The following is a 27,272-nucleotide window of genomic DNA, read 5'->3' as shown; positions in this document are numbered from 1 at the left end:
TTTGATTTTTTTGATATTCAAATTAATTGCATGTCAAGTTGCTTTAGCAGAATGGCATTGCCAGTCTAGATTCCTGTACCTGCCACAGTGATTTTTCAAGAGAGAACAATATGACTCCCGTATTGTGTTCTGCTGCTAAAGATAGCTCTTTGGTTTATTCTTGTATGAAGATGTTATTTTCACAATGCTCATAAGTGCTGTTCAATCAGGAAGAACTTCCACATCAGCAAAAATCAGTGCTCTTCCTATGAGCAGCATACCTTGACTTTGAACCTAAATCTTATGTCCAGGCTCCATCTTTCTTCATTGTGAGTTCCCTCTTCAAGGTCTTTGGTGGACATCATCATAATCTAATAAAGAGAGTGGAATGTTGAAACATGGAATGGAAGTTGATGAAGCTTCTACCACTCATGTATCTAAAAGTTCTTTAGCCTCTGTGCAAACTTGCCCATCTAATCATGCCAGTGTTTTCAATGCAACAGAGTATCAGGAGGGGAATGGTTTGGGAAAATACCCCCAAACAATTCCATTTAATAATGTCCACTCACTTTATCATTACATGTCTAAGAGAGGCATTTTAAATGACTCTTCCTGGAATCAAGAAAGCAAGAAGATATGTCCTCCACATCTTTTACATAGCAAAAATGAAGAACAAATTAATGTTTGCCTGTCAAGGCAACTTGATATAACTGTTGCAGACTGAAAAAGTTGAAAGCCTTACTGTCACACAGATATTTGAATACCTTTGGTGTGGGAATAGACATTTGTTCTGACATTTGAATACTGGATGTATCTAAAAAAGAAATGTAAACAATTATATAGAAATAATGAATTTATGAACATCTGATTTATACCCACATAAGCTAAATTTCACTCTATTGTCAGAAAAAGAGAGCAGAATGAATTTTCTTATGTTAGAATGCTTGAAAAGGAGGGGTACCTGGGTGGCTCAGTCAGTTAAGCATCTGACCCTTGATTTCCACTCAGGTCATGATCTCGTGGTTCAAGAGTTTGAGCCCTTCATCAGTCTCTGTGCTGACAGTGTGAAGCCTGTTTGGGATTCTCTCTCTCCCTCTCACTCTCTGCCCATCCCCACCCCTTCTCAAAAGAAATAAATAAACTTAAAAAAATAGAATTTTTGAAAGGGAGAGAAATGGACAAAAATGATTTGACAGGAAAGGCAATGGAGCTGAGTCCAAGAAGGATAAGAAGCCTCAACTACGTGTCGACATTAATACCAAGGTTGATCTGTGGCTCGTGTAGAAATGTTGGGGTCAATGGACTAGAGAAAGAACTGCCATGAAGTTACAGGTTATTGGGACAGCTGCAGTGGAGCTGAGTAGCCAATGGCAGAGGGGTTCAAGTTCAGTGGCACTGGTGCCATCTATAATGACAGTGAGTATTTTATGGCAATGACATCAGTGGGAGTGGTGATGATGTTTTGGTTGTTTTGTATCATTTTATTTTCTTTGGAACATCATTTTCCAGCTTTCCTGTCAATTCTGTGAGCTACCAATTATCTTCCAGTAACTTACTATTTTTGCCTAAAAAATAGTTACTTTGTCACTTTTTGTCATTTATAAACAAGAACCCTCACTGATGCAGATACTGGTACCAGGAGTACATGCAGGCATATCTCGGAAAATGTGAGAAATATGAGGCAATCTGAACCAATTAGAACTGAAGCAGTGGAAGTTCAGCTTGAATTCAGGGATGAGAATCTGAAAGCTCATGGCACACAGTTGGGAATCTGCTAATTAAATTACCATCCATGGTAATCTAGAATGAAGTGTACACCAAAGGCAAGAATTTGGTAGACTGAGTAGTTTAATGCCCTAGAATGGAATCGAGACCCACAGGAATTTGAGAAGTATGGGTTGGGGTGTGTATTATTTGGGATCTCAGCAGGAAAGAGATGGTACACTCAGATGGGATTTTTGAGGAGAGTTTAACAGAGGGCTTATTTAAAATATTGTGGGCAGGGCTAAGAAAAGTCAACAAGGGATGGTGAAGTATCTTAGGGATTTGAACTACAAGATCCCTTGCTGCCCCCTATGCTTAAGAGTGCAAGGTGTAATTATTAGAACCTAGAGAGAACTATCGTTGCAGCTGTAGCTGTAAGGTTTTCCAACAGAAACTGTGGGCTTTGGTAGAAGAATCCAGCCACTGCTAACTCATGGCCTAGAAGGTTGGGGGCCAGGAAACAAATTCCCCCCATCTCCATCTGAATCTCCCCCTCATCCATTCCATTGGCTGGACCCAATTCAAAGCTGGAAGGTTAAGGTCACCTGGTTGATGCAGTACACGGAGATCACTTTTCTGGAGTAAAGAGCAGGAGGAAAGAATGAAGTGTAGATCAGGATGGGCAAGTGGAGACTAAACATCACAGGGCAACTAATTCTAATGACACTAGCTAACTTTGAAAAGACTGACCAATTCAAATTCCTGCATTCTTGGCTCAAGGAACAGACTGAAAGAGAGGTATTTTTTATGACTGAATAAAGAATATCTTATTGCTTGGAGGCTTAAGATTGGGATAGTCAACAAGGGATACAGGAGTGCTGATACATAGGGGCACTTGTACCCCAATGTTTATAGCAGCACTCTCAACAATAGCCAAATTATGGAAAGAGCCTAAATGTCCATCAACTGATGAATGGATAAAGAAATTGTGGTTTATATACACAATGGAGTACTATGTGGCAATGAGAAAGAATGAAATATGGCCCTTTGTAGCAATGTGGATGGAACTGGAGAGTGTGATGCTAAGTGAAATAAGCCATACAGAGAAAGAGAGATACCATATGTTTTCACTCTTATGTGGATCCTGAGAAACTTAACAGAAACCCATGGGGGAGGGGACAAAACAAACTAACTAACTAACTAACAAACAAACAAAAAGAGGTTAGAGTGGGAGAGAGCCAAAGCATAAGAGACTCTTAAAAACTGAGAACAGGGGTGCCTGGGTGGCTCAGTTGGTTAAGCATCTGACTTCGGCTCAGGTCATGATCTCATAGTCCGTGAGTTCAAGCCTCACGTCGGGCTCTGTGCTGACAGCTTGGAGCCTGGAGCCTGCTTCTGATTCTGTGTCTCCCTCTCTGTGACCCTCCCCCATTCACGCTCTGTCTCTCTCTGTCTCAAAAATAAACATTAAAAAAATTAAAAAAAAAAAAACCTGAGAACAAACTGAGGGCTGATGGGGGGTGTGAGGGAAGGGAGGGTGGGTGATGGGTATTGAGGAGGGCACCTTTTGGGATGAGCACTGGGTGTTGTATGGAAACCAATTTGACAATAAATTTCAAACAAACAAACAAGATTGGGATGGTCAAAAACCAATTTCATTCTATGGTTTAACAATTTACAATATCAATTCAATTCAAAGTTTCATTAGACTTCTAAAGCTGGGACAATGAAATAGGAAGAGACTCCTAGATTAGAATAGGAATATGTGGGAGAATTTAGTGTAACTGAAGTGAGCCTTCATGTTGACTTGAAAGAGCTCCTCCCTTTCCTAGCTTGCTGGAAGGCTTTGTTGCAAGGGAAAGCCAATTCTCCCTTTGTCCTCTCTCCACCAACTGCATTGACTTTCTATGTCTGTAAAGTTTGCTCCTAGAATACATGGGATAAAAAATTGGGGTGCCTGTGTGGCTCAGTCGGTTAAGCATCTGCCTTCATCTCAGGTCATGATCTCATGGTCAGTGAGTTTGAGCCCCGCGTCGGGCTCTGCGCTGACAGCTCAGAGCCTGGAGCCTGCTTTGGATTCTGTCTCCTTCTCTCTCTGCCCCTCCCCAACTCATGCTCTGTTCTCTCTGTCTCTCAAAGGTGAATAAACGTTAAATTTTTTTTTAATAATAAAAAATTAAAAAATTAAATTAAAAAAATTAAATATGAGAAGAGAAATCTTATACTTCAAAAGTATTACAAGAATTTACTAATTTATGTGGACCAATATCTAAGATATATGTGCAGGAATGTATTCTAAGGGTGTCAGATTAAACATAGAAGATGCTCATTTTATTTCAGGCAGAATTTCTTGGTATGGATCCATTTTCTGGTTATTTTGGGCTCAATGTGTAGGACTGAACATCTGGGAGTGGTTCTACTTGTTCACTTTGTTGATTGAAACCCGGGCCTATATGAAAAAGATGCCAGTTTCATTGTAGAGATAGAATTCATAGACTTTCAGAGATAAGAAGGTTGAAATGGATTAATTACGTATGACTCATTCATTCATTGCCTAATCATGGCCTTCCAAATAGCCCACATTGCAGCTTAACTCTTTTGTTTGTCTACTCTGCTTCCCTCCTCACTTTTCCATTGGTGTTGATCCCAAGGGATCTCCTAAATAAATATCCTGAAAACTAAATGCCATCTCAGAGTCTACTTTCCAAAGAACTCAACTTGTAGCAACAGTTATAGCCTCATCTCAATTACAAACAGGAGAAACGTTTGAAACCATATTACTTTCCTTAGTGTGCATGTGTTGTGTGTGTGTGTGTGTGTGTGTGTGCATGTGCACACTTGTTTTCCTTTTTCTTCTCTCTCACTGTAACCCATCTTTACATGTATGAACATATAGTGTATTGTTGGGGGCTGACTTTTAGTTTAGTCAAAGTGGCGGGATAACAAGAAGGAGAATGGACATCATTGTAAGATGCTGGACCTGGAGCTGGTGACAGAACCAGATGAGGCCATATTTTGCATCCCATTAGGAGATGGTGAGAATTTGGTTGTCCTTTGGTTGTCATTGTGTTCAGAGCAATATTTTTGGAAATGTTAAAAAGAGAAGAAGGATCTGGGAAGATGTTAGGCAAAGTGGAAGATTGTGATGAAGACTCCACTTTGGCTGCCCAGAATCTAAGAATGTCCTTTGTATTTTGGGAAAAGTCCTAAGAGAGGTGGGAGGTGATTCTGTCTACAGAACTGAAAGAAGTGGACCATCTTCTCCTTAGCTCCGCCATCTAGTAGCTGGGGCAGTGACATGTGACTCATGTTTAGCCAGTGAGATTCTTCAGCATCAAAGTTTAAATGTTGAGGGAACGATGCAAGTGGCATGGTCAGGTAACATGAATTCCTGCAGACTGGCAGATTCACAAGTCCATGTCATGAGAGCAAGAATTTGGTGGCTGAGAAACATTCCACCTGGAAGTGTGGCATTCTAGTCAGACAATCTCTAGGCGGGACCTTGGCTGGGTTTCATTTGATTCTCGCTTCTCTTATCTTCTTGTCACTTCTGTAAGGTCTCCAACGCCTGTTCAGTCAATTCCCTTCCTTCTTGAGTTAGGCAGAATCTGTCTCTATAATTTGCATTCCAAGCTCTAACTAGTCATATAATACTCCAGGGCAACTAAGTCCTAAGAGTACAGGTACCTAATGGGGTTGGGTAGTTCAAGCTCTTGAACTTTAAGGTAGATCAGTGCAGGGTAGCTAGAGATAGAGGGGAATGAGCACTCCTGAAAGGAGATCCTGGGATGAAATAACCTCCCTGTTTTTTGCCCTAAAAAGCCTGGGGCATTGCAGTGAGGGAAATGACTCAGTGATAGGCCAGCAAATATAACTGACAGGGACCTACTGTTCTGTGGCCCTCTGTCCCTTGTAGTCTTTATTCCTTGTTTCCATATTTATATGTGACACTGGGACACCTTGTGTTGGCAGGAATACATCTCAGATACTCCCTCCCTAAAAATGAGAAAAACCTGATTTTATTTACAAGTGATTACCAGTGAATTGAGGAGCAGCTGTATCATAGACTAGGACTGGTCACTTAGTGAAGGGCCCAGGGTTATCTTAAAGGCCCCCTTTCCAGTTCTGCCACAGCTGTAAAACTAGAAGAAACAAAGAAGTCTGTTGGGTCCTCCAGTCAGGAACTTGAGAGCCATGGACCTTCTCTCCATCAGAGTAATTCCCTAATTCATTCACTTAAATGCATTCTCAAATTTATAGGTCAGATTTATGAAAACCATAGCAATGGCAAGCGAAGAGTTTGCTTGGCAAATCCCAATAGGCTGCCAAGGCAACTACCAACCATTACACATTTCTTCGTGACTCTTATGACATCCTCATTGCAACAGGTAATTAACACATCTCCTCTTATATAAATGACAGATGATGTTAGAGAGTGTTACACTTGTTTTAGTAAATCCATAAGAGGAGAAAGTTAAGGGGCACCAGGGTGGCTCAGTTGGTTAAGCATCTAACTCTAGATTTCCACTCAGGTCATAATCTTACAGTTTGTGAGTTTGAGCTTTGCATCAGGCTCTGCACTGACAGCGTAGAACCTGATTGGGATTATCTCTCTCCCTCTCTCTTTGCCCATTCCTGGCTCATTCTCTCTCACTCTCTCTCCCTCTCTGAAAATAAAGAAATAAACTTTTTTTTTTAAAGAAAGGCGGGGGGAGTTAATCCCTTAGGATTAAGGAAGGGGTTGAGAAAGGAATTCTGAGCTGTAAAGACCATCCTAGAGACCAAGAATAAACAGAGCAGAGTTTCTCTTGTAGTCTGAAGTTGGGGCACTGTTAGCAAAACACAAATATTCTCTTCTGCTATGGACTGCCTTTTTGTGTCCCCCCCCCACCTCCTACACCTTTAAATTCAAATTTCCCAATATGATGGTATTTAGAGGTGGGACCTTTGGGAGGGAACTAGGTCATGTGGGTGAAGTCCTCATGAATGAGATTAGTGCCCTTCTAAGAAGGGACATGAGAGAGCTCTCTCTCTACCATGTGAGACACAGCCAGAGGATGGCCATCTGCAAACCAGAAAAGGAATCAAACTGGCCAGCACCTTGACCTTGGACTTTCTAGCCTCTAGAGCTATAATAAATAAATAATTATTGATTAAGTTGCCCAGTCTATGATATATTCTATTAGAGCAGCCTGAGCAGACTAAGACCAAGATAGCTTTCAACTAGGAAGACAGCACGTTTCTCTTGACAAGATGGGAAGTCATTCACTGAAGGACTGTGAGTAGAGTAATGGCTTGGATCTCATATACAACTCAACTATAGTACTAATTCACCAGGAATTGAGAAAACATATAACCTTAGGAGAATTATAAATGGAACATCCATCATTTTGCTTGTTAAAATTCATCGAGCCCTTACTATATGCCAGCTACGTGCTCAATGCTGTACATACATTCTCTTATTTCATTCTCTCAGCCATGCTCTGTGGTAGGTTTCACTCTGTTCACTTTACGGATGAGGCTCAGAGAAGATAAAGTCACTTGTCAAAACCTCTTTTTCTGTGTGACAGATTTACCATCAGAACCCGGTTTTGTCTGATTCTGAAGCCCAGGCTGTTTTTACTAGAGATGGAGCAAAACATCCATGAAACTTCTGCCCACAAGATAGGCGTGTTTGTCCGCACAGAGCTCATCCCTGTCCTTTTGAGGTTAACAACAACCAGTGTGTGTGTTTTTTTTTTTTTTTTTTTACCACATGTCCCTGGGTACCACTGTCAGATTCAGAACCCCAGGCTGCCCTGAAATTCGATCCTACCCAGTGTGGGATCTTTTATATTTTTCTGTTCTTTGGCCTCACGGTTTACATAAAGCACAACATCAATCCAGTTTACCCTGGAATGAGTTCTAAAAGAAAGCACATTACTTTACATGCATGAGGAAGAGAAGATAAGGGAGTTAGGTTTGAAACCAACTTTGTTTGTGAGAGCCTTTGTTTTGTCACAAGGGCCTCTGTCACGTGTACTTTAAAAGAACCCAAACAACCAAACCACTGAGATGAAGAGTGGTTTCAAAGACATACGGTTTGAATCACCCCTGTTCCATGGAGTCACAGAAATAAGAGCTGAAAATGACCTGCTTGGCCATCTTGCCCTTCCGGAGCCAGAACAGATGGCTCCCTGTAGATGAGGCTGCCTTAGTTCTGTGGGGTTCGATGAGCTAAGTGTTGGGGGACTCCTCATTTCCCTCCTCTATGAGTCGGCCACCAAACAGTTCTTATTGCTTGGAAATGTTCCCAACCCCAAGCCCAAGTTTTCCTTTGCTCCATTTCATTTAATTATTCCTCCTTTATGCTGCTGGGCCTCTGACTCATTCTTTTGTCTCTAGCAGTTTCCACTCTCCCCAAAGAGTGCAAGTTTCCCCAGTGCCGGGGCTTTCCCAAACGTTCACCAGTGCTTCACCTTCTCTGAGCTAGGGAACCTCCAGAATGAAGCCCCGAGACTGGCACACAAACCAGATGGTGCTTCCAGAGGTGGTGGTGACCCTGAGTTTTCCCCAGGTCTTCTCTTCATAACTAATATATATTTTTAATGTTTATTTATTTTTGAGAGATCGCAAGCAGGGGTGGGGCAGAGGGAGGGGGACAGTGGATCTGAAGCAGGTTCTGCACTGACAGCCAGCAAGTTCAATGTGGGGCTTGAGCTCATGAACCTCGAGATCATGACCTGAGCCGAAGTCAGCTCAACCTACTGAGCCACCCAGGCAATCCCATAACTAATATTTTTTAAAAGCTGGTCTCAATATCCCAAACAACAGAGAGGAGTGAACACATATCTCAGAGGGATCTGCAGGTAGTCCGAAGTAGCTTGAAATTTCTTTGACGTCCCCTGTTTTTGTCTTGAATATATAGATCTTAAGTGCACCTGTGTTTTATTTCGTGAGAAAATGTTTTAAACGCTAACCAGTTAAAATCCTCAACCCTCCTCCATCCCCCAATCTGCAACCCCGCCCTGCAAAATCCTCAAGTCAAATTGTCATTGCAGGAATGTGCTTCATGCTAAGTCTGTGACCTCAAAAAACCTTAAACATTGTAACAAGATTACAGATTCCAGTTTGAGAAGCATGACTCTAAGAAGTACAAAGTGCTATCAGAGTCAGGTGAGGAATGAAGGATCTGGAATAAAGGAAGTGTTGAGAGAGAGTGTAGTTAGTAGGAAATGATTGTGCTCTGTCTTTGGGCAGACTAGAGTTTGAATCCTGAATCTGTGAGACTCAGGATGGTTATTTAACATTTATGACATTCAGCTTCTGCATTGGGAAAAATGAGGATAACAGACTTCTTCGTAAGGTTTTAAAGGGAGAATATTTGCAAAAACACTTAGTGCAGACTTAGCAGAGATGGCATTAAATAAACGTTACTTGCTTTTTCTTTTGGGGGAGGGCTCTGGAGGAGATGGAGACGGTCTTGGCCCATATTTCAAGGCCCCCCCAGCCCCCTTAGCATTGAAAAGAATTTGTGTCGTGTTGGGGGCAGGGGGCATGGGTGTCTACGCATTCTCTGAGCTTCACTTCTCCTCTCCAATCTCCACCTTTGGCCTTGGTTTCCTGAGTCTTTTCTCAGCACCGCATCTATCCAGCTGGACCTAGGATCTGCACGAATCTCATTAACTCCTTCTCACCAAAGATGGTCTGGTGTTTAGTGCTTCTTTCCCTGTTTTGTTTTATCAGCCCCTTTCATATGTTGTTAGGCCCTGATATCTTTTTGACTCATTTACCCCTTCTCACAAGTGGGGAGCCAAGTTGATAGGTCTTTGTCCTTTGAGTATTTTTAAAAAACCAGCCCAGTGTCTGATTCCCTTCTGATTTTGATAATACGTTGAGGTAGGAGGCAGGACCTCACCTCCTGCTAAGGAAGCCCAAGGAGCCATGTGTTTCCCTATCCTCAGCCCTGACAGCTAGAACATGGGCAACTGCTTATACTTGGTCAAACAGGTGCTTCTGCCTGGATCTCTGAATTTGAAGCCAGTAATTCAGAGCAGCAGGAAACAGGTCAGAATTTATTCCAGAGGCTCAAGTGGTGGCCCACACTGCACTGGCATCAGAAGTGGCACCCAATCCAGGCTACTTCTATGGCAGAAGCTTGGTTGAGATTTTAGATGTCTACCCCCTCTCTGCTATTTCTGCCCATTGTTGAGCTTGTTTCTTGGGGGCATCCCATCAATGTCCTGAATGAATTCAGGCTCTTCCATAAATCCTTTCATGCTTTAGGTAAAAGACACCCAATTTGGTGGCTTGCATCCAAGAAACACTGACCCAACACAATCTTTTAATCCCAGCTGACCAACCATAATTGTAATACTGCCATCTGCTGGAAGAGTTGTTTCATGTTTGTACCTCAGAGGAGACCATGACCTCCAGGAAGCAGAAACTGTACTGTTCTTGGGGTGATTACTGTGACGTGTCTCCCAATTCTTTGTCAACGAAGGATTTATTCCACTAGATGCTGGCAGTGCTATTGATAGATGGCCTTTAGCTGTCAGCCCCTTCAGTGATGCCTCATCAGTACAGAGCCATCTTGCCAAGCCCACATCCCAGGATGGTTGACACCTAAGGTCTGGTGGATGTGGCCATCTCAGCCCTGCTGGGGACAAGTATGAAGGGCCATGCCAACTCCAGGGTTCCCTGTGAGGTTTGCTGAGGCTGTCAGTGGCTGGGCCTTGCAGCTTGAGCCCTCCCTCTCTCTGTCCAACCCTACTTTGCCCAACCCACTCCCCTTTATCAGGTGTTGGTCTTCACAAACTCTTTAAAAAGCCTCCTGCATCCTGATCTCCATCTCAGAGTCTGCTTCCTGGGAAGCACAGTCTTTCGATAAGTGAATTGTGGAATCTAGCTCACTTTCTCACAAAGAGTAAGTGCAAATATATATTTGCTGGAAAATGGAGTGATCCTTTTATAAACAGAGAGGCTACCCTTCTCTTCCCTAAGATGGATCACCACTTCTGTTCTGGATCCCATCTCTTCTCACAAACTCTTGCTTATCCACAGACCTCCTTTCACCCTCTTCCTCAAGTTTCTTACATATCTGCAGTCTTTAAATATAGGAGTATCACAGGACTTTGTCCCGGGCCATCTTTTCTAGATGTTAGCAACCACCAACATGAATTGCCAGCTCCAAGGTCAGTTGACAAGTCTGTTTTTTATATTCCCAATATCTATAACAGTGCTTGGTACTTAATAGCTACTCAGTAAATACTCATTTTATCCACTGCAAGTTCATATCCTTTACATTTCTCTGTTTGGGGACAAAAAAAGCTAACCTACTAGCAGCATGGAAAAAATTTTGAAGAGAAGAAGGTTTATGTTCAGCCTCCTAAGTGACCTGTTTTTGTTTTTTTGCTTTCTTGGTGTAGTCTCACGTTTTTGCTGTTTAGAGCCCTCCTTTGGTCATCTCTTCTCCCTTACTTTAATTCTTCATTCACATTACAGTGCAAATAATCAGTGTGGCTAATGGGCTATTCTCAAAGGGCAAAAACTGTTTTAACAGATACCAGTGATAGAAATTAGAGGTGTACTGAGTAATAATTATAACCATCTTAATGTTAATCATGTTTATTTTGTTTGGCTTTGCAAAGGAGAATGGCCTCCGTTCTCTCATTTGATATGTACAATGCCATGAGGCCATCCAAATGATTTCCATTTTATAGTTGGTGAAACTGACACTCATAGAATGTAACCTTTCCAACCCAAATTACACAGCCAGCAAACAGAAGATCTGGAATCAAATTCTTCTGTTTCATTCTAAATTGCATGTTCTATTTTTAATATGATGTTTTTGAAGCAAAAACCTAGAATTGCAGGCACATTTGGATTGCCAGGTAGGAGAGGATTGGTCAGGTTCTAGTGTATGCTCCAGCAAGATCTGTCCTGTTGACTAAATCTGAAACCTAGTTCCTTTCTGATGCCTCTTAGAAGAAAGACTAAGGCTCCTTAGTCCCACTGTCTGGCTGTCTAGCCTTTTCTTTAAAAAAAAAAAAAAGAAAGAAAGAAAACAACTCCTAGATGAAATAGAAGCCTATCTTCATGTGGAGAAGACATCCAATTCATAGGATTTAGGGACGACAGTTATTGTGGGAATCAAAATATTAACAGGTAGAAAAAACAAAACTAACTAACAAGGCATAGATGTGCCATCTGTACTGATTCAAATTTGACAATTTTACCCAACTTCCATTGAAGCAAAAACACCATAATGAAGCTCATTTCTTTAAAATGGAGGAAGGAGAAAAGAGTGAGTGCTTCTTGAGAGAAGAATCAAGGGGCATCCTGACAGTGATCTGGCCCCAGGCTCAAAAATCAATTTCTGTCCCCCCAAGGCATGGTCTTACCAGAGCTCTTCATGCCAGAATACCAGCTGTGATTATGCTATACTTTTCATTTGGAAACAAATCTTCCTTTCCAGTTTTCCAAGCCTTTCTGTCTAACCATGTTCTTGGCACACTATTTCATCACAGCTCAGAGATTTTAACCTGCCTGAAAAATACTGTGGATGGATTTTCCAGGAATGCTAACCTAGACTTGAAAACAATGTTTGATCTTAAGTCATAGTTTCTTTTTTCGCTTTATTCACTGTCATGCACAAAATATACCTCAGTAAGCTGCTGTGTGTGTGTTTGTGTGTGTGTGTGTGTGTGTGTGTGTGCATTTGGATGCTGGAAAAGCAATTTCAACTTATTGATGGAGGAAGGAATTGCCTGAAAGGTTGTGCTCTGATCTTTCACATACATGATAGGCAAATTCATTATTTGAGAATGTGGAAGAATTGGCAAAGGATGAGGCAAGAAAATGTCAGTATAGACTCCCGAGGAGGTCTGGGTAATACTTCTTAAACATCTGCATGACCTGCTCCCTGTGACTCATCTGAAAATCACCCTTATCCGGATTTTTAAGCAGAAGTGGAGGTTGCTATTATTATTTCCACTTCCCCTACTTTTTCATAGCTAATATTTCTTGAGTGCTCACTATCTGCTAGGCACTGTGTTAAGTGATTTGTGGAGATCACTTTACCAAAGCTGTACAACCCCAAGAGGTGGGTATTAATTGTCATCTCCATCTACAGATTAGGATGTGAAGTATGTATAGGTTAAGAACTGTGTCTAACATCCCAGAACGAGTGAGAAAACAGACCCAGGAGTGTCTGACTCCAGAGACTCCACTCATCACATTAAGCCAGACTGTCTCCACCTAGAAGCTGCTGAAGGTGCTTGCTTGCCCAGAAATTTCCAAACTGTCTCCAGGTTCCAGCCTTCCAGCTGTGGCCCCCAAGCCTTCTGGGAGAGCTTGGTAGAGTAGGTGTCTGTGTGCTTTTCAGACCAAATGTGGGGGTGAAACTTAGTAACCTGGGAAGCCAAAGAGAAGATGAGTTTAACAAACACAGACTTTCTCTACTGCAGAACTGTGTTGCTGGCTGAGGGCTATGATGTTTATTAGCAGTGGGGACAAGGATCTGCTCAGCTGAGGAGTTTTATGACATACAAAGAACTGTGTCTGTGGCCTTAACTACTTCTGAGAAAAGCAAATGCCAGGAAACAGGATTTGAGTGAGTAAAATATAAAATTGGTGTAGAGCACACCCCAGCTATTCTGATGCCTTCTGAGGACATCAACACTAAGAAAAACCATCACAGTCTTTTTTGGTCCAGGTTTTGGTTCTTTTTCACTTCCTGCTTCAGTTCGAGTTTTGTTTCTTTGTTGCTTCCCCTGAGTGGGGGCACTTTCTTTAAGGTGCTTTAGGAAATGCCAGACATCTCAACATTATGGAGGGAAATACAACTTTGATGTTTTTAAAAGATCTGGCCCATACAGATGGTGTGTGTGAAGTAACTTTTAGGATGTTTTTGGTTGCACCTAGTAAAAAAATAAACTCAAGCTCTTGAGCTGTTGTAATCATAAAGAAACTGTGTTAATTTAAATAAGTGTAAAGTCCAGTGTTACTGTGTACTTCAGGCAGGGTTTGATCTAGTGGCTCAATGATGGAACCAAGGCATCAGTTTCTTTTTATTGTTCTTCTTTGCCTTCCAAGGGCTTAACATCATTATGAAGTCCTCTCATGGTTTAAACTGGTTGCTGGCAGAAATTCAGGCCAAATGTCTTCTTGTTTATATCTGGGAAAGAAAGAGGGAATCTTCTCTCCACCATCTAGCTCAAGTTCTTTGCTTAACTATGATCAATTTAGACATAAGTGCATCTGTGAATCAACCATGGTTGCCACGTGAACTGGAAGAGATTCACTTCACCAGCTCCAGGAATGGGTCCAGACTGGCTTAAGTCAGTCAGTATAATCCCATCTCCCTTCCTGTAGTAATTGGTTCAGGATTGGATGTGTAGCTGGCGCCTAAGCCAAGCTGGAAATGGCACTCTTTGGCAATAGTGTTTGTTTCATACTAAGTGGGGGCAGGTCCAATGGATGAGAAGCCTACAGCTACGCCATCCACCTCAGAAGGCAAAAGCAAAGGCAAAATACAATCAACAAGTCAGGACTATTTAAGTTTTTGGTCATTGAGAGAAATGCTTGCATATAAGAAAATTAGTCACACTGTTTTAAACAATTCTAATCTTTTTTGCATGCCAATTCTGCCCCTACTTAACTAAATAGATTAGAAATTCTTAGTTTGCCTCCCATGCAGCATTGAGGTAGATAATGTAAGCTGATAGAGTCACTCTTTCTGGTCAGAAGAGTTCAGGAACAGCTCTAGCTTTGGGGAATGTGTCTTGTTTTTCCTCAAAGACTTTCTTATTAAATTTCTCTGTAAAACTACACATACACATAAAATGACAAGAAAATGTTCATACTACTTTCGCTGTATAAATGCAAAATTACATAAAGCAAATGTTAATCAATTTTTTTTATCCAAGTTACCCCAGAGATAATTAATGTCAACACTTTAGTATATGTTTTCCATGCTTTTCCCACAAAGAGCATAAACACATGTACAGAGTTGGTTTGGCTCTTTTAAATTAAAAGAAATGAAATTATATCATGCACATTACAAATATCTTTTCTCACTTAACAATATACCACTGATATATTTCCATATCAGTAGCTGTAGATAGAACTTATTTTTTCAGTATATCCTGATTTGGAATATGTTCTACAAAATTTATCCAACTATTGTGTTATTCTATTCTATTATTGATGGACATTCAAGTTATTTGCATTTATTTGCTACAGAAAACAATGTGATTTCACTTCATTTAACTCAGAATGGTATGTAAATTATACTTCAATAAAGCTGTTATAAAGTGTGTGTGTGTGTGTGTGTGTGTGTGTGTGTGTGTGTGTGTGTATTCTTTATCAATGAATCTATCCTCAGAGCTTAATGATGTGCTTGGCACATGGTATCAACTAAATAAATGTTCACTTAATTTCACTTTGTAACATAGATTTAGAACATTGACCTAAGTAGTGAGTAATTCATGAGAAGTAGATTCCAAGGCATTTACGAAACTTCAAATTCTTAGCACCACTTTTATCAGTCAAGTTTTGACAGGAAACAGATTAAACAGGGTGATAGAGGTGAGTTTAATGAATGGACTAATGATGAGGGTAAGAGTTGATTTAAGGGAAATCAATTCAGAATAGTGAAGTAGCCCAGGGCTAGCAGGGAGCCTTACCTTACCCCTGAGCCTGCAGGTGAAGGAGTGGGAGCCAACACTGGAATCCAGAGAAGGGGCTACATCTGGTGGAGAAGGTAACTGCCTGGAACAGTGAAGTGGCTTCAACAGAGGAACCTGGCCCCTAACTATCCATGGCTGGCCAAGGAAGAGTTCTAGGGAGATAAATGTCCCAACCTCATTCTTCTCCTGTTCTTTTCTCTCCTGTTGCTGCTTTCCACTGGACAATACTAACTGGAGAGAAAGGAAACCCAAAGATGTTGTTGACAAAGGTCAGTCTTTTTGGCCCCTGAGTAAGATGGAAAAGTATAGAGAATATTCACTATACCCAGATGGGCTATAAAATAAGTCATCCCAGAAAAGAACTCCATTCTACCTTGGTGAGACTGATAATGAATGACATTGTATGATTCAATTACCTCAGCAACACACTCTGCAACAGGATTTGTACCAGGTACCAGGAAGAATTGAAAGAGGAATTAGACATAACCCTCAAGGATCTCACCATCTCCTGGAAGACAGAGGCAGGTAAGCAGATGTTTGCAGTGTACTGTGTAAATTGAGTACTGGAGCCATGAATGGGCAGTAGAGTGTAGAAGTTATGTGCTTGTTTGAAATATGTTTTTATCGCCTACCACATCTGTGGCCTTTAGCCAGTCATTTAACTTCATATGTAGAATAATAACTGTAGCAGATTATAGTTTCTCAAAATGGCACAAAACAATTCCCATCCCACATGTGACATGATATTGCCATCTAAGCCCCCCAGAAAAGGGTGGAATTAACTTTTCTGCCCCCTTGAATCTGACAGTGTCCTGGGACTGCTTTGACCAACAGAATATGGTAGGAGTAACACTGCCAGTTCTAGATATAGCCCACATTCATTTGGTCTGACAAATTTCATGTCTAGCTTTCTTGAATACTGTATGATTGCAGTCAATGATGAACATGGAGTTCATGTTAACCATCTGGCTAACCTCAGTAGAGCCTAGATCTATAAAAAACCTAAGTTGGACAAGGCTGGTAATAGAATACAAAAATATAAGAGGGTAAGAATGGAAAAATTTAGGAGTCTGATGGTTACAGATAGTCACTTCTGTCATAACACCTCCCAGAATAGCAGACAAAGGTACTGCCTTCTAAATATTTAGTGGAAAATGCAAAGTAAGTCTACATTTCGGCTCAGACTTTGAGACAGGTAGACAATCAAGGTGGTTGCAATCTTTAATGGATTTGTTGTTCCTATTGCTAACTGACATTCCCCCTATTTGTGGCTTTGGAAAATTCAATCTCTCTGGGCTTTAGTTTCTTCATTGATAAAACTGGGATAATGTAAAAACTTACCTCATAGGATGATTGTGAAAATTCTTGAAGCATTGTATGTGGTGGCTTAGCACAATGCTGGCTGATATAGACCACTCAACAAAGGTTTACCAATTGCTATAGACTCAACATTTGTGTCCCCTCAATATTCAGATGCTGAAACCTAACCCCCAATGTGATGGTATTTAGAGCGGGGCCTTTGGGAGGTGATTAGGTAATGAGGGTGAAGCTCTCATGATATGGGATTAGTTCCCTTATAAAAGAGACCACAGAGAATTTCTTAGGTCGTTCTACCATGTGAAGACAGAGCAAGAAGGCTGTCTATGAACTCAGAAGCAGGTTCCCACCAGACACTGAATCTGCTGGTGCCTTGATCTTGGGCTTCGCAACTTCCAGAATTGTGAGAAATAAATTTCTGTTGTTTAAGCACCCTCCCACCCCTGCCAATCCATGGTATTTTGCTATGACAGCCTGAATGGACTTAGACATAATTGAGGCTATTAATTATTATTGATAAACATTAAATCAGTGCTCAACTCCAGGGGAAGTTAGGCTAATTTTGTAAACTTCCAATTTAGAGTTTCAGCATCAAAATATACATTCAGAAAAGTTCCCACCTGTTGTTGGGACTATGGCATTCCCATCTCTTTAATGCAAGAAGTTTCCTCTGAGATGTGAGTTGGGAAAATAATGGCTCGTAAAGGATATTTTTGTCTTTGCCTGCTCAGAGATCTGCCAATGACTGGGTTGGGTCCTGAAATTTAGAGAGGAGATTGATTCTGAAACTCTCTCTAGAAGGTCAGTTCAGCTGCCCCTACCACTTAAATAATCATAGACTATTTACCTAACCCTTCTGAGCTTCAGTTTACTTATTTGTAGAATGAAACTATAATAGGTTTATAGGAAGATTACACAAAACTAAATATACAAAGCACCTAGTATAGTGCCTGGAGAAGGTGATCTATATACATTAGTTCCTGCTCTCCTTGTATTCATATCCAACCACTGTGAGTATTCACTGTAAACAGCTCACAACTGCTTGCCCTTTTCCCAGGCAAGAAAAGCCACCTAGCCTAGAAGGGTACATACCACTGGAGCCCATGACTGAGGGATATGGGAGTACAAAAGATTGACCTTGGCTTTAATGTGGGATTACTCTGAGGAGCAATTTATGTTCCAGAGGGCCACCATGGGTAAGGCCAAGACTAGACTTTATGCAATATTCTTGCTTCTTCCCTTGCTTCCTTAGAGGTTCTTCCTGAAGACTAATCCTTCTATACATCACAATTACTGGCCACCCCAATTCCTGCTTCTAAGAGATCCAGACATTAGATACTTAACGAAGGGCCCAAGCTAAAATAATTATCCTCAAAGTCTTTGACAACAATTCCTGTAGAAACTACCTAAATGTCTTTTTCTATCTTGAATCTAAGAATTCCTCCATTCTGACGTGGTCTCAGGAAATTTGCTTGATTACTAGGGACCTTTCACCCAAAGAATGCCAGTCTCCTATTGTTTAAATGATTGACCTCTACAGGGTTGATACCTCTGTGCCCCTCTTTGAATGCCATTTTACTTCTACCCTTCTACAGTTTTTCAGAAAAGTGGAGATTATGTGGAACCCAGAAAGGTTGTGTGAGATTTCTTTATGTGGATGAGCCTGTTTTTGAAATTGGTAGATTTCTAGAGGCAAATATTTTCAGACTAACCTGGTTGATATATTTGCATGGTTATTTATTTATTTATTTATTTTATTTTTTATTTTTGGTTTCTCATAAAGCAAGTTCTGGAGGCTGGTAACTGGAAGAGGAATAAAGACTTTTGTGAGAAAACATTGGGTTTAAAAACTATTCCATGTGGTTCAAAACACGTTTCAGACACTCAGTGGGAAAAAAGTGTGGACTTAATCATAATAGTGTGATTTGAAAAAAAGTTCCTATCAGAAGACTCCAGTGTATAGCTGGGGATTGTGAGGCATAACCTTGAATGTTGCCGTGCAATGATTGTTCTCACTAGGAAGCTTCAAAAGAGAGCACAGGTTGACTAAAAGAGGGTCGATGATTATGGGGAAATAGCATATGGTGGAGGGGTATTTAAAAGGGTTGGAAGTGTTGCTCTGGACATTTAATAAGGAAATGGCTATGAATGGGTACAAATATTATCAACAATCAAGTAGCATCTAGTATAGCTCTGGTAGTAGGAATTTTAGTAGAGCTAAATACATTGATTCTGTCATACGTGTGTTCAAAACTCTAAAGTGCCTTTTATGTACTGGGTATACAAGGACAAATAAGACTTAGTGAAATTTCTGTACTCAAGGCCAGCTGTAAGAATGGAACCTAGCTTATTCCACTTACCATAATGTCCTCAATGTTCATCCATGTTATTGCATATGGCAGAATCATATTCTTCTTTTTTATGGCTGAATACCACCCCCCCCCACCACACACACACATTCACTTTCTTTACCCATTCATCCATCAATGGATTTAGGTTGTTTCAAATTATATGAGGTAGCTAAAATAGTCAAACTCATAGAAACAGAAAAGAGAATGGTGGTTGCCAGGTGCTAGGGGCAGGGAGAAATGGGCAGTTCTTGTTCAACTGGTACAAAGTTTCGGTTATACAAGATGAATAAGTTCTAGAGATCTGCTGTATGACCTTGTGCTTATGGATAATATTGTACTGTACACTTAAAGATTTAAGAAGGTAGCCTCAAAAAAGAATTGAACCCAGGAGCATCTTGATCTTGGATTTAACAAGAAAGGGAAATGAAAATTTGAGAGAATAAGGGTTCTATGGTTCTAAGAAAAGGCCAGGTTAGAAGACCAGTGAAGCCAGAAGACGGTTAAATATGAGAAAATAAGAAGAAATGAGTGCCTCTGGTGACACTAAGCACAGAGCAGGAAGATATGTCAAGATAGGACATTAGGGACAGAGAAGGCAATTTCACAGCTTGCTACGATGAATACGAACAATTAAACTTCAGGAAGCCTCTCTAACTTTTTGGGCATATATGTTTTCTAAAACTTTTTCTTTCTCTATCTCATATATCCAAAATTTTGTGTGAGCTCATCAGTTTTACCCCCTCTCCTGCCTAGTGAGGACCGTTCCATCCTAGTCAATCTGATTCTTTTTTTAAAGCATACTTATGAAAGTAAGAAGAGAGGGAGACAGGACTGGAGGGTTGGAAAAAACTGGAAAAGAGTAATTCTTCAAGCTCTCCTTTGTTGTGGAGAATCTGAGGGATAGGTCAGGCAGAAAGTGAAACTCCAAAGAAAATATCAGTGAAGCTAGGCCAACATGCATATTAAAGAGCTAAGAGAGACAGAAGGAGGAGAAAAAAACCTGGCAAAATGACAGGAAGAGAAAGAAAGAAAGAAAGAAAGAAAGAAAGAAAGAAAGAAAGAAAGAAAGAAAGAAAGAAAGAGGGAGAGAGAGACAGTTGGGAATAATTATAGGATGGGAGAATAAAAAAAAGGAAAAGGGATTTTAAAAAATTTGCCTTGTGGGGCACCTGGGTTGCTCAGTCCATTAAGCATCTCACTCTTCACATCTTCTCAGGTCATGATATCACGGGTTCCTGAGTCTAAGCCCTGTGTCGGGCTCTGCACTGACAGTGTGGAGCCTGCTTGGGATTCTGTCTCCCTCCAACTCTAGCTCTTTGCCCCTCCCCCACTCATTTGGTCTCTCTCTCAAAAAAAATTTGCCTTGCATTATTGACAAAATTTCTCTATAATGTTTTTTATAATGGAACTATTGCTTTGATTGCCACATTTAGCTGAGACTGGACCATGTTGAGACTCATTCAAGATGCAGAAGTTCTATAGTTGAATAGAACTTCAAATTGATCCATTGAGGATCAAAAATTAACTGTAATCATCTCCCAGTTTGCATGTGCAAACTGGGGATAGCTACCATTAACTGATTTGCCCATGTCACAATACTAGTAAGTGATGGACTCAAGGACTGAACTCCAATTTTTTGGATTCCATAGGCTTTGAGTTTTCTGCTGTTTAAAAATGTAATGACTCCAAAAGAGAATTTATTTCAAGGAATAATAGCCTCGTATGTGTGAGCAGCACACAGCTCACCAAAGTTGGACGAAACAAACAAATGTCAAGCCTGCAGATGTATGGGTGATGGTATCTTGTCAGATAATAGGCTAATGAAGAAATCAGAAGCCAGATTCACAGAGCATTTATCCAACTCTCATCACATTATCACCACATACTCAAATAAATATTCATTCCTGAATGAAAATGAGTTAAAATCCTGAAGTTGATAGATGCTCCAAAGGAAGAGAATGGTTTGGGAAGATGGCATGAATTCACCAACGGTGGGATTATTAGGCAATGGTGGGAGAATAGGTTTTTCATTCTGCCAAATAAATGGTGTGAGTGGGAGAACAGCAGGAGAAACTGTTTTATAGACTTGTCATAATTTCTCTGAATCTTCCAAACTTTCTGTAATGATATTACATTATTTTTTTACTTTTAAAACTATCTTTTAGATGAAAGCAATCACTTGGGTTCCAGAAGCCAAGTCTTAATTCTGTTCTGTCTTGAAAATTACCTATTTGTAGTTTGGGTTTCTCGATCTGTAAACTAAAACTTATGATAGTATCATCCTCTTAAGATCATTATGTGGTGTTATTTATTATTTAATTTAGGTAAATTATGTGTAAAGGACTTTGTAAACAAAAAAAAAACCATTTCTATGAATGCTAGTTTTACTAGTAATGAAAGAAATTTTGTGTTCATAAAATATTGTAAATATTTTTCATATTTCGTAATTCTCATCCTTGTTCTAATGCCTAATATTCTACCAAACTGATGTATCATAAGTAAGTTAGTATGTGAAATTCAGTGACTTGACCCAGGTAGTGTTGGCACCAGGATTTGAACATGATTCTGCCTGACCTCAAAACTTATGCCATTAATACAATATTGCCTAGAAATGGAAATAACTGTGCTGCAGTTACCCCAAGTCTCTATCTCTGAACTATAAGGAAAATAAGGACAGAAAGGTAACTCTGCAAGGCTAGGGCTTAAATCTAGAACTGCCAATGTTCTCAGCTAGGAAAAGAGTATTCACATGTGTTGGGTGTGAGAAAGAATAAAAGGTATAAAAATAAGTTTTGCCTGGAACAGCTGACCAAGGGAGAAGGCACAAAGAGTAGTCCTCATTGGGGAGTCAAAGCTTCAGTGCATTTGCAGCTCAAGGTTGAGGGAGCCGCCCCTTAGACAAACACAGGGTTGGGGCAGAGTGATGCTGTCTTGTTCACGCCAGACCTGCTCTGGAGAGCCACGCGCTCACCTGGGCTCTGTGGTCAGCGATGTGGAACACCTTTGAAATAACATTTGTTCCCCTTCAACTGTTATTCTGTTATTCCTAGGAATTGGTTTCTTTCCCCCTCCCAGAAAGCCACAGCATTGGGTATTACTCTTCAATAATACAGACTAACTTGGCAATGGAATAGGACAGATTGCTGTTACAGATTCAATATGAAAGAGTTATAAAATAACCCTTCAGCTTTTTGAGGAAACTGATCTTCAAACTTGGTCTGCCCTCCAAAGAGAAAGAAAAATGTCATGTCCTCGGAAAGTTAGATTTATTTTCCTTCTCCAGATTGTGTTTAGAAGCTGTGGGCCAACCTTTCATTCAGCAAATACCCAATGTTACTGGAGTAGGATGCCCAGAGCCACAGTAACTGGAATGTATTGGCTTGCCACCTTTCTTCCTTACAGTTCTCTGACATGTCCCCAGCTCCACCCTCTTGCCCACGTGGCACCTGTAAGGAGGCCCAGGCACAGCCATCTTGGTCACTTTCATGGAGCTATGAGTCAAATGATCAGCAACGTTTATTTAGTTAGTGCACATTGAATGCAGAGTGCTCTGTTAGGCTCACCGTGGCAAGTGGGAGCAACTCAAGGAAGATTATCAAACTGCACTGAGGATAGAAAAATAAATACAATACCATCCCTGTTCTTAGGGAGCACACAGTCCATTGATGAATTACATAATCAAATGCTTATACAGAAACCAGGCAGGTAAGGTCAGTGAGGGAAGAAAGCCATGTGGGGACTGTGGGATTTTGGAGAACAATTTCTTTATGTAAAGGGGCATCCACAACTCAACTCCAAAAATGGTTGCTATTTTGGAGGATGGAACAGTGTGGCCTGATGTTTTAAAAGATACTAAAAATCCAATTTTTTAAAAAAAATTATGGAAAATCCCCAGATTTTTAATGTTGTCAACGAACCTAAGGTGTGATTTTAAAGGGTTGTTTGGGTAAAAATAAAATACACATACAGGTTGCATACAGTGTGTGGGAAATCATTTTGTGACCTCCAAGGGAAGATAGGTAAGAATAGTGATCCTTTGCTGTCCTGCCCACTGCTCCCTTGCAGTTTCTTCAATAAACTTTTTTCCTTTCTTTTTAAAAAATGTATTTAAATCCAAGTGAGTTAACATGTGTTTAGTTTAGTTAGTTAACATAGTGTAATAATGATTTCCGGAATAGAATTTAGTGATTCATCACTTACGTATGACACTCAGTGCTCATCCCAGCAAGTGCCCTCCTTAATGCCCATCACCCACTCAGCCCATCCCCCTCCCCTCCAGCAACCCTCAGTTTGTTCTCTGTTTGTAAGAGTCTCTAATGATTTGCCTCCCTCTCTGTTTTAAAAACAAAATACATACATACATACATACATACATAAACAAACTTTTATCCCTTTCAGAGGAAAAAAAAGTGATCCTACACCAGTTTGACAGGTGTTATGATAGGGAAGGTCCAGATGCTGTGCGAGCAGAAGCAGGCCCTAGTCCTGGTACAGGAAGTCAAGATGGGCTTTCTGGAGGAGGTGGCATGTGTGTGAACTGTGCCTGCACAGTCCTGGCTGGTGAGAAGAAGGTGTAGTACATTGTGAGTTCCTGGCTAAGGAGACTACACGTCCAAGGGCAAGGCTGTGCCTGAGGGAGGATTTGCTGGGGTATCTGGACGTGATTTAGAGGAAATGAGGCCTGCGTACAAGTTAGGAAGCATTGAGAAATGAAGCTTGTGAACCAAGCTGGCACCAGATTACAAAGGGCCTTGAACATCCTGCTAAGGATTTTGCACTTTATTCTGCAGCATTAGGATTTTTTTTTAAAGTAAGTTTAAGCAGAGGGTTAGCATAATCAGATTTGAGGTTTAGAAAGGCTCTGCTGATGGAAAAAAGGCAAAAGTGGGTACGTTTGGTGTTTCCTTGGAGGCTCTTTCAGTGATTTGAATGAGACGTGATGAAGTATACCAGTGGCAACAGAAATACAGAAGAGAGATTGAAATGATTGATGTTTAGAAGGTGACTTCAATTGGGGCTTGATGAGAAAGAGGAAGGTGAGAGATGAGTCCAGAAAGACTCCCAGGTGTCTGGCTTGGGGGACTAAGCTGGCTGTGTCCCCAAAGAAGGGAAGAGGTACAAGAGACATAGTTTTGTGTTGGAAACTCAGGAATTCAGTTTCAGACAGGCTGAGTTTGAGGTGAGCAGGTAGAGGCTCGCACTGGTGGTATCACCTAGAGGACCCGGCTTGAGAAGGGAGCTCTAGGCGGAAGGTGTAGACTTGGATTCCTTGGCTCTATTGGTTAATACAGGAGGGGGAGGAAGGATGTATGATGACTCCGAGGATAGAAGATTGAACCTGGTGAACACAGCACCTGGGGAGGGCAGGTCAAAGTGGAGGCATCTGAAAGAGGCAGCCATTGAGGCAGTCGGAGGAACAGGGGCAGGGATGCTCTGCTGGCTAACCGACCGGAGAGAGACTTAAGGAGAAAGTGGTACCTGCAGCCGAATGCCATTAAAAGGCCAGTGTGTGGAGAATGATAAGTATTTGTCTAACGGATTTAACCTCAGGATGGTCATAGTTGATCTTAGCGGTGGCAACTTTAGGGACGATGGGGGAAGAAGCTGGCTGAACACCGAGGAAAGTGGACGGAGGTGAGAAAGTGGACCAGGGAGTTCTGAATGCCCTTGTGAAGGTAGTTTGGCTGTAAAGGGGACGAGAGATAAAGGACAATAATGGAAGGACCTTATGTGGTAAAGGGAGGAATATATAAGCTGAAGATGCTTAGCAGTGCTGGCGTGTTAACAAAAGAGCTAATACGGATCCAGATCAGGGACTCAGCTACTGAAGAGAGGGGCGTGGCTGGTACTGTGAGTGGCACAAAATGGGTGACCGGATGGCTCTGTAGCAAATTTCATCCACTGCCTCTTGTCTGCCCTGCCGCCACCGCCCCCCACTCCTGGTGCCGTGGTCACCTTGCTTTGCGCTTTTCGCTCAGCTCCTGCTTCTTGCCCCTTTTGGTCTTATGACATAGTTGCTGGCATAATCTTTAGACAACTTCTCTGGTTGTGGGGTGTCTAGGAGTGGCTTACCAAGGACCAGGAGCAGAAGACACCACTTTTCTATTTCCATACACAGGACTGCTACTTAGGAACTAAGAATAAGCAGGACCTATACAAAGTTGATTTTGTGTGCCCCTTAATAAAAAAATACTAATAAATAAGCCACAGGGATGAAAAGTACAGCCTAGGGAATATAGTCAATAATATAAAATAATATAAAATCATGGTGTACAGAGGGGTGCCTGGGTGGCTCAGTCAATTAAGCATCAGACTATTGATTTCAGCCCAGGTCATGACCTCACGGTTTGTGAGCTCAAGCCCCACGGCCAGCTCTGGACTGACGGTGCAGAGCCTGCTTGGGATTCTCTGTCTCCCTCTCTCTCTGCTTCCCTCTCTCTCTCTCTCTCTCAAAAATAAAAAGATAAACATTAATAATAATAATAATGATGATGTACAGTGATGGATGGCTACTCTACTTAGCATGGTGAGCATTGTGTAATGTACGGAATTGTTGAATCTATATATTGCACCTGAAACTGACATAAAATTGTGTGTCAGCTATACATCAATAATAATAATTTTAAAAAAGCATACTAAGAGTTTTCTATTTTTCCCAGAAGCAAAAAGTCAATACACGCAGTGGGAGTCGCTGATAACCTGGCAGGGATAACAGTAAACGTGTCCCTCGGCTGCCATTATTACTTTAATTAAATAGCAAATTGAAATGTAAATTTTGTGTCCCATTTTTTGTAAGTGACCAGTGTTCCCTAAAGGAAGAAGAAAGCAGAGAAGCTCATGATTTGGTCAGGGACTGAGACCTGAATCAGCAATATCCATCATGATTTTTTATAGCTGGTGTTCACAGCTCAGGATCTCTGTTTGGGTTGATTTTATGCTAAACATTTCAACTGCTGCCAATGCCCACACGCTTCTCATCCCCCACCCCTAAGCTCCCATTTCCAGCCTAACTCAGACTGGATACCGGAATCTTAATGAAATTTTTATCAAAGCATGACCCCGAAAGCCCAGGCACAATGAAGAAGGCACCTATGGAGACTCAGGCTGAGAAGGACGCTCACTTGGATGAGGGCAGCTTAGTGTGGGAAGTCAGAATCCAGATGCAATGGGGAGGGTGTCTGCATGGGAGACTGCTGGGGAACGTCAACGCCTCATTGGATGGGAGGGCAACTATCTGAGGGAGGGGTTGCTGGGACTATGGAAGATTTGTTACATAAAATGGGATTAATCATGTCAGTAAATATATTAAAGATAATGAGAGCAAGACTTCTCTGTCAGAAAAAGGAGTTACAAATATGGAAAGAAAGAATACCCAAATTAACTTGATGGTGTTGAACTGGACTTGGAAGTATAATTGTGAACTCATGGTATTCAGTACATAGGTATATAGAAATACAGTGGCTGTACATGTGCGTATACGTGCGTGTGCGTGTGTGTGTGTGTGTGTGTGTGCATGTATCTGTTCCTTGTTTTTTTGTTTTTTAATTTTTTTTAACGTTTATTTATTTTTGAGACAGAGAGAGACAGAGCATGAACAGGGGAGGAGCAGAGAGAGAGGGAGACACAGAATCCAAAACAGGCTCCAGGCTCTGAGCTGTCAGCACAGAGCCCGACGCGGGGCTCGAACTTACGGACTGTGAGATCATGACCTGAGCCGAAGTCAGACGCTTAACCAACCAAGCCACCCAGGCGCCCCAGTGTTCCTTGTTTCTGTTCACTGAGAGGGCCTGGGAACAGGGACATCCCTATAGTGGGAGGCATGCCTAGCACTTAGATCTTGGCTTTTTTTTCTTAAATGTTTATTTATTTTGAGAGAGAAAGAGAGAGGGGGAGAGAGAGACAGAGAGAGAGAGAACCCCAAGCAGGCTCTGCTCTATCAGCAAGGAGCCTGAGGTCGGGCTCGATCCCATGAGCACGTGAGATCATGACCTGACCTGAAATCAAGAGTTGAGCATGTAACTCACTAAGCCACCCAGGTGCCCCAAGATCTTGGCTTCTAAATTATGTTCTCCACTAAAAAGAACCAGGGCTCCTCAGAGAAGTGGCTAATTCCAAGTCCAGGGCAGGAAAAATGCAACATGAGCCTAGAACATCTGCAAGGAAGCAAGGGAATGCTTAAACAGGGATGGAGATTTGTCAAAGGAAGTAGCAGCCAGTCTGAAGTGCTTCCTGCCAAGAACACAGAGATGAC

This window comes from Lynx rufus, unplaced genomic scaffold, assembly GCF_022079265.1.
Source record: "Lynx rufus isolate CCGP_SWC_20201006 ecotype Redwood Valley unplaced genomic scaffold, mLynRuf1.p SCAF_12, whole genome shotgun sequence".
Classification (NCBI taxonomy): domain Eukaryota; kingdom Metazoa; phylum Chordata; class Mammalia; order Carnivora; family Felidae; genus Lynx; species Lynx rufus.
This window is presented reverse-complemented; position numbering follows the sequence as displayed.